The sequence below is a fragment of the Pterocles gutturalis genome, unplaced genomic scaffold (genome assembly GCF_000699245.1).
Source record: "Pterocles gutturalis isolate BGI_N339 unplaced genomic scaffold, ASM69924v1 scaffold16722, whole genome shotgun sequence".
In the NCBI taxonomy this organism is placed as follows: Eukaryota; Metazoa; Chordata; class Aves; order Pterocliformes; family Pteroclidae; genus Pterocles; species Pterocles gutturalis.
The window spans coordinates 12,443-20,215 of NW_010113191.1; positions in this window are offsets into that span (position 1 = coordinate 12,443).

The following is a 7,773-nucleotide window of genomic DNA, read 5'->3' on the forward strand; positions in this document are numbered from 1 at the left end:
ACTCTTTCTCCAAACTAGTTATCTCAAGGTAGTAAGAAAGCAAGTCTTCATTGCCTTTACTGTTTAAAAACTGGTGTTCATCCTCTATGATATGCACCAGCTCTTCAGTTAACACATCCACTTTATCCTCAAGTTCTGAAGGTGACAAATAACCACAGCTTTCCTCTTCAAAGCTAAAAAAAATGGAAAGGAATATTTAAAATCAGACAGTAGAAATGCCACTATTGAAGTGATAGCGTTGGCTCTTCACAAGAGCAACCTAGAAAGACAAATCTCACTAGAGCTTAACTTTTGCTACTGAGAAAGTCATGGTATCTTACAGAGAAGTAATCAGTCTTTCTGTGACTTACCCTGGCATCAAATCTGATCTGTCCTTTATTCAGTGTGCCTAGATCTAGAAGGTGATGCAGATTGGCTTTGTAGTATAAAGTGAGGTCATGATGAGGAGGTGCAATGATTTGCTTTGCTCAGCCCTCCTGAATTGTACAGTAGTTGCTGTCTTAATACAATAGTTAATAATATTTCCCGTTAAATCATTCTTACCGTGTTCTCCATCCACAGCTGCTTGAGGCATGAGGGAAATGCTCATCTTTCTTCACAAGCAGCCTGTCATTTAGTGGTTCCTCAGATTTCATATGGAGCGAGAGGTTGTTCTTGATGTGTTACACCATAAGCACAGAAGCGAAGAAAGCAGATCGGTGTTAATTTTAAAAGCCTTTTTATAGGCTCTTTAAATATGTTTTTCAGGGTACTGCTTTTTATGCTGTCTTAATGATTTACATGAAGACAAATAATTTTCCCTAATATGAGGTTTTTCAGATGAAAATGATAGCTTCTTGTGTAGATTTACATTTGAACACAGTTATATTTGCTGGGTTTCTATAGCTGAAGATATGGGAGCCCTCTTCAACCCATACATCTCTTCAGGATGTATGCTCTTGAATTGTTAAAGCAAGCAAGAGGTTTCTTGTCATTGTTCTTAGAACAGTGGGTATGGGCTCCCATGGAATCACAGAACGGTTGATGGTAGAGACACCTCTGAAGGTGATTTTGCACAACCTCTCTGCTTAAGCAGAGCTGCTTAGAGCCTGTTGCCCAGGACCATGTCCCGGTAGCTTTTGAATGCCTCTGAGGAGGGAGGACCCACAACCTCTCAGTAAAACCTGCCCCAGGGCTTATTCACCCTCACAGTAAAAAAAGCATTCAGACTGAATACCCTGTGTTCCAGTTTGCGTCCATTGCCTCTTGTCCTCTCGCTGGGAACCACTGAAAAGAGCCTGGCCCCATCTTTTTTCACTCACCCTGCAGGTGTTTATACACATTGACAGGATTTCCCCTAAGTCTTCTCTAAAATAAGGAGTCTCAGCTCTCTCAGCCTTTTACTAAAATGGCAAAGATTAGATATTTAAAATAATTTTTGTGTTAATTTGAATTTGAGCATACGTATGTTGGCCACTCTAATATGCTGAATTACAATTATCCAGCACATAAGTGATCAGCATATATCCAGATCTGAGCAAACTAATAATTTATGGTATCCTTTTTAACAAAGGTTTGTAGCAAGTCCTTAAGAAAGAATTAGCTTTTGCGACTCCTTACTGTGTAGCATACACATTTTTCCAAGTGAGATACTGAGTATATTTCTGTTTTCACGGTGGGAAATAGTTTCATTCTTAGAACTTTTGTAACAACATAAATGAATCCGATGTGGAAAAAAGTTGCACCACACACTCAAGCAGATGAATTTATGCTGTTTTCAAAGCTGAAACTTCTGCTACCAAAGCAGAGAGATAAGAACTCCCAGAAGAAGAGGTGGGATGCATGGATGTATCAGACAGCTCAAGAAAAGAATAAAAAAATAAAAGAGTAATCTTTCAGAGATATGTTTCTGTGTTAGCACACAGCAGTAGCTTCAAATGCTTTAAAGGCTGAGTGTACCCTGTTATTCACACACATTACAATGTTCATTGTTTTGCAGCCTGTGAAATGTGAAATGTCTACAGTTACAAAAGTGAGGTTTTACATGATCATGCCTAAAATAATGAAACGAGTGTACCGAGAATTTCATTTGTTATTCCACGTGTAAATGTTGCTGAACCAAGTTCTACCTGCTCTTTTGCTCTTAAGTTAGCCTCTGTCTTTGTGCTCTCGTAAGCCTCCATCTGTTCTGGGATACTCAGTGTCTTTATCCAAAGGTTTTTCAGCAAAGATATTTCACTCGTAAGCTTGAGATACATAGTTTTTACCTGAGGTCAAAATAAAAAAGAAAAAAAAAAAAGAGAAAAATTATATTAGGACTGTAAGAAATTATTTGGAGATGGTGAAGTCTCCCTTCAAAATAGATGCCTCTGTAATTTAAACACATGCTGGTGTCTGAGTTTTCAGTACAAAACACATTAATGTTAGCTTGTCTCAGATCGGGGTACGGTGATTCCTCCACACTACTCATCTGTTAACTGCATGCTGTATAATGCCAGCTCCCTCTGCTGTCCTGTAAGCCACAAATGAAGTTAGATAAGTATTACAGTAGATTCATCATTAGGGCTGTGAAATGCTATCCTGTTGATTTCAGCTGAGAGCATTATAAAATTCAGATAACAGGCTGAGGCTCCATATCAGTTTTACTGTGTATTCATTTGTATTTCTCCTCAGTTTAATCTGCAGCTCTCAAGTTGCTCTCAATATCAACTATGAAATCCATATTATTTTCAATTCACAAATGAAAAATTGAAGCTGGAAGATGAAGTCACTTTCCAAAATGGTATCAGTTCAGTTCAGAACCATAAGAAACCCAAAATATTCTGCCTTAAGTTCACTACTCTTCCCACTGTATTACATGGTATAAACAACATGCTTAAGAATATGGGTACATATGTTGTACCTAACAGCCAAAGGCTAATGAAATGTAGTAAGAGAGTTACAAGTTTTAGGCTCTTTTTACATAAATATGAGTAGCCCCCAAACACAATTTACCTCTTCTTTGAAATGGCCCAGTTTGGATGTGACAGATAGCGACTGCCTCAGCAAAAGTTCAAAGAAAACATTGGTATTAAATGACTCAAGGTCTATCTGTTCTTCAGGCTCCCAAACATCACCCCTTTTCAGGAAGCAGCCTGAAACACATGTATACGTTTATTAGTATTTTTTTTCATTTAAGACTGCTTTTTGAACAAAGTATGCATGTAAATCACTGAACTTAGCAGCCACCGCACATTGTTAAACATGTGCTCCATGATATGCAAGTAGCCAGGCAGACCTGCTATTGTTCAGCCTTTCTGTTATCTGACCTGTTCCATCGTTGCTGCAAGAGTCATCATCCGTACTACCTTTGTTCTGCAGCGAGGGGTGACGCTTTTTGATGGAAAAGACTGTTGATACATTGGAGGAATAGCTGTCCAGATTATACTTCAGCTGCTGTCTTCTAAACAGAGGGTAAGTAGTGCCTTTCTGCGACCAGCTAAGTCCCTGGCAAAGAAACTGCAAAACACAATAAAATTAAGCAAGTAAGTTCATTTTCTTATTTTGATGTGTTCTATTGATGTGTTCTATTAATATGTTCATACGTTATTCACTCAACAAGAAGGATGCGTCATCACCTGTTAGGCAAAGACCCCGAGAGTCTGTTTTCTAAGCACATCATTAGGAAGCTGTTCTAAACCAGAAGAATTAGTAATCTCAGCAGATAAGGCTGAAACCAAGGGGAAGGAAGTAGAGTTATCTGTTGTTTGGATCCGCTGGATGAATAAATCACATTTTCTATCATTGTCTCAGTAGTCTGGTTGCAGAAAAAGCCTGTTGATTTCAGAACAAGCTAGAAACATAAAGGAACGGCTGTTTGGGGGATTAACAGTCTGAAGGAACATCTTGGGTTTTAATTGTGAAATAGCACATCCGATCTCAGGTATATTGTGGTCACAGGGACTTTTGCCTGAAAAAGGAGTGCTAAACTGAATATCCCATGAATGACCATCAGAGAAACTTATTCATGACTGGCAGTTCTTTAGAATAGCTTTCCAGGAGTTATCTACGTCTTTATTTTGTGGCAGGCTTGGACAGATGTTAAAAAAGGATAATTATCATCTCACTGATGATCTCAATCCTTCCTAGAGAGATGTAAGTTGTGAAGAATTTTGTTATGGTTTGATCTCATAAATCAGAAAATAGGAATGAAATTCACCTATACCTTGAGTGTCTCTAAATGGCTTATGTAACAGGTAAATACACTGGGTCTTTGGATCAATTCATGAGGATTAATTTTACCCCATATATAAAACACGAGGTTGAGTCACATTTTATTCTAATTTTAAACTTTATAGGTGATGCCTAAGGGAACAGATAGCTTGTGGGTTCATTGTGCAAATCTTGTAATATCCTCTAAAAATTTTTTTGTGTAACTATTACTTACTGTCAACGCCACAGAGGCAATAAGCAATATGAGAAGTCCTGTGATTACTCCAGTAATTGCTGTCCAGTCAGGTTTCAGAAGGAGGTCTCGTTTTTTTGCAATGCCCACCTGTACAGCATATCTGGGTGTTGTGGGGAAGAACGGCCCCTCTTCATAACACTGTCCTCCAAGTGGCATGACCCTAACGTACTGAATGAAATGAGTATAAATAGAAAGGCCAGTCAGATGTCATTGCATCTGATTTAAATATGCAATATGAAGTGTTGTTTTGTCTGTTACACTCAGTCAAAGCTTTGCAGTGCCATTTTTCACTCATACACGTAGCACGCATGCATGCATGGAAAGTCACATATTTATGGCTATACTCACCCATACAGTATGGTGTACAAAATGAAAACATGCTCACTACTATTTTTAAAATACCCAGTGTTTCCAAACATTCATATGGAGCATGAAATGCTTTGCTAAGAGGGACACTGTAAATGCAAAGACAAGATTCCTTGATACAAACCATTTTTTTGTGGCGATTACTACTCAGCCGTAGCACATAGATACCAGGGTACTGGAACTGGAAAAGGAAGAAAAGGAATTTTTGGGAGGCCTCTCTTACTTCCTCTCTGAGGCTTCGAAGGTCTCCCCAGTCAAATTCAGGATTTGTGTTGTACAGGTTATTTCTAGGAGCAAAAGTACAAAAGCCAGTTCTTGTCACTACTAATTTTTTTGGTGTAGGCTCATAATCACAGCAGAGATTTACCAAGACATAGCTGTCACTCAAGGTTCATCCATGCCACTAAAGAACCGAAGACCAGTGTGAGTTTGGGCACTGAACCTCTAACTGTCCACACAGCTCCGCTGTTTCCTCACTCCCTGCTTTGTTCCAGGCTGCTCCAACTAGTTCTCCCCAAAACAAATGTGAAGCCACAATGTCTTTTCTATTTAGGTTAAGTATGTTTAATAATTATTTCTACTCTTCCTAGTCATGTTTTCTCTTAATTCTATGTTGAAAAAAGTGGAAACTTCAGCCTTGTTCTCTGTAGGTTAACTAAAAGTGTGTTAGCTAAGTTCTGTGTTCAGCATTTGTACTTACACATCGTAAACTGGATAATGCTCCTTGGAGACAATGAACATGATGGTAACGTTAACATTAATGCATGTGGTAGGATTTAAGATGCCGGTAAATATGACTTTTGATGTGAAGTTTGAAGGTCTCAGGCTTTGTACCCTGGAAGACCTGTGTTCTTCATGGCCAGAGTTAACTGTAAAAGCAGAGACCTCGTTATGTTTGGATCATTACTAATCTTTTTCTGTCTACGGAACCACTGTAGGAGATAGCATTTCCATTTAATTTTTATAACTAAGCTTTATACATGCAAATTTGGTTTCCAGGATAAGGTTTACTGCAGTTTACTGTCAAGACAGCATGCAAACCTGCCACTGCCATTTTCCTGACATTGGAGGGTTGTGCACCTCATTTTCTTGGCTTTTTGCAACAGCTCTGCTGAGGTGCATCTGGTAAAGAAGCAGTGCTCCTTGCAAAACTCTCAGCCTTTATAAGGGACCTGTCCCTTTAGGTTTAGTCCAATTTGACTTGCCTATAGATTTGAGGATATCTCTGCAGACACTAAGGGGAACTCAAGTCCCATTCTGCAAGAGGAATGCAAGTGGAAGGAATAATAATAAGGAAGTGATCCAGCACACCCAAAGCTAAGGAGAGGATGGTGTAGATTAGAATGGAAGAATGGAGCTAAACTGTGGACCAGGACTACTAAAGCAAAGGAGAGGTGTGGGAGGAAATGGGAGAAGCTCAGCTCTGGTAATTGTCCCAGGTTCTGTCCTCCCTGCATGCCTATGGAGGTGGTGGTGGGGGCAGTGTGTCAGGTCCTGTGCACACACAGCAGTTGCCTGCACAGCTGCTCCTTGTTGCCCCTGGGGAAAAGGCAGGGGGCCACAGGGAAGTGGTCTGATGACCAGGGAGTTTGGGCTGTGGCTGCAGAGGTTCTGACTCATGGTGCAGAGAAGGTAAAGCTTTTTGTTTGTCTTCACTATGCCTAGTGTGAATGGCTTCTCCAGGAATTTGAAGATGGTGAGGTTTGTTCTATTTACCTGTTATTTCCTATTTATGTCAGCATTGGAGATGGTTGATATGATAAAACAAAATGAAATCTTACAGAAGCTGTATTAAATACATGCTTTGGAGCTTTACAGGAGAACTTACCTGGAGTGGTTGCTGGAGAAGGTCTATTTTTGTGATGTGAGGAAGCCTCATTTAGCATGATGAAGTTGTGAAATAGTTCTGGGTCAGGATTATACACCCCTAAAAATCCTTTCCCTGAAGTGGTATAAAAAATGTTGGTCACTTCCAGTTTTCAATATGTTGGACTTTGCTTTTCCTTCTAGTTCATAGAGTATCAGCTCACCAAAGACCCCAGGTAAGGCTTACAAGATCTAAAACCAAATGCTATAATTTTTAGCACATTCCTTTAAAATGCTTGCACCTTACTCAAAGCCTTTAGGGTTTGTTTGATGTTGCAAGACCTGTTCCTTAAATAACAACTGGTTTATCTTGACTGAAGTCAATGAAACTGTGCAAAGGTACCATAGGCAAATGATTCTATCCTATTGTTCCTACTAAATTTTCACACAGTTGTGCAAGTAGTGCTTTTGGCCTATGGCTTTGTTCTTGAATCCTGGGAAAAAAAGATGTTTAGCTGCTTCTGATTCTACTTGCTAAAAACACATTAAACTCTGAAGCCCAAGAAAAATCTTTACTGATAAAGGACCTGAGAAGGGAGTCCTTTGACAGGCAAAGATGTTCCTCATCTCTGATTATCGTAATTTACAGGATGGGAGGAAATCTCAGAATAGCTGTCCTTTCCTGTAATATGGGAAATATACAGATTTCAGATGAATGTTCTAGAATTGAGTGGGATGAATTTTGCATGGAGTGATAAATTTGTGTTGCTGCATGTTACTAGGATATAAGCATCGCGATTTCTTATTGTTTGTGTTTATCATGGAAAGGCTTGTTGTTTACAAAAGCCATTTAATACTCAGGTAATACTGTAGCTGTTGCTACTCTTTTCCTTACCGCTCATTTTCACGATGTATATTGGATGGGGATATTTGCTTTGTTCTGAAGCGCAGATGTCTTTTAAAGAGAAATATGGTCTTAGTAGAACTGTTCTTAATTCTTCTAAGAAAACAGCAGTCTAATAGAAAAAGAGTTCAGAAATTTTTGTAGATTAATTTTTCACACAGTTGCAATATAAGACTAGGTCCAAAAATATGTTATGCATAGAATAGTGTCTGGGGGTTTTATTTGTTGCTCCCTATAATTTCTAAGAAAAAAGGAATGAGAGTGTTCTTTG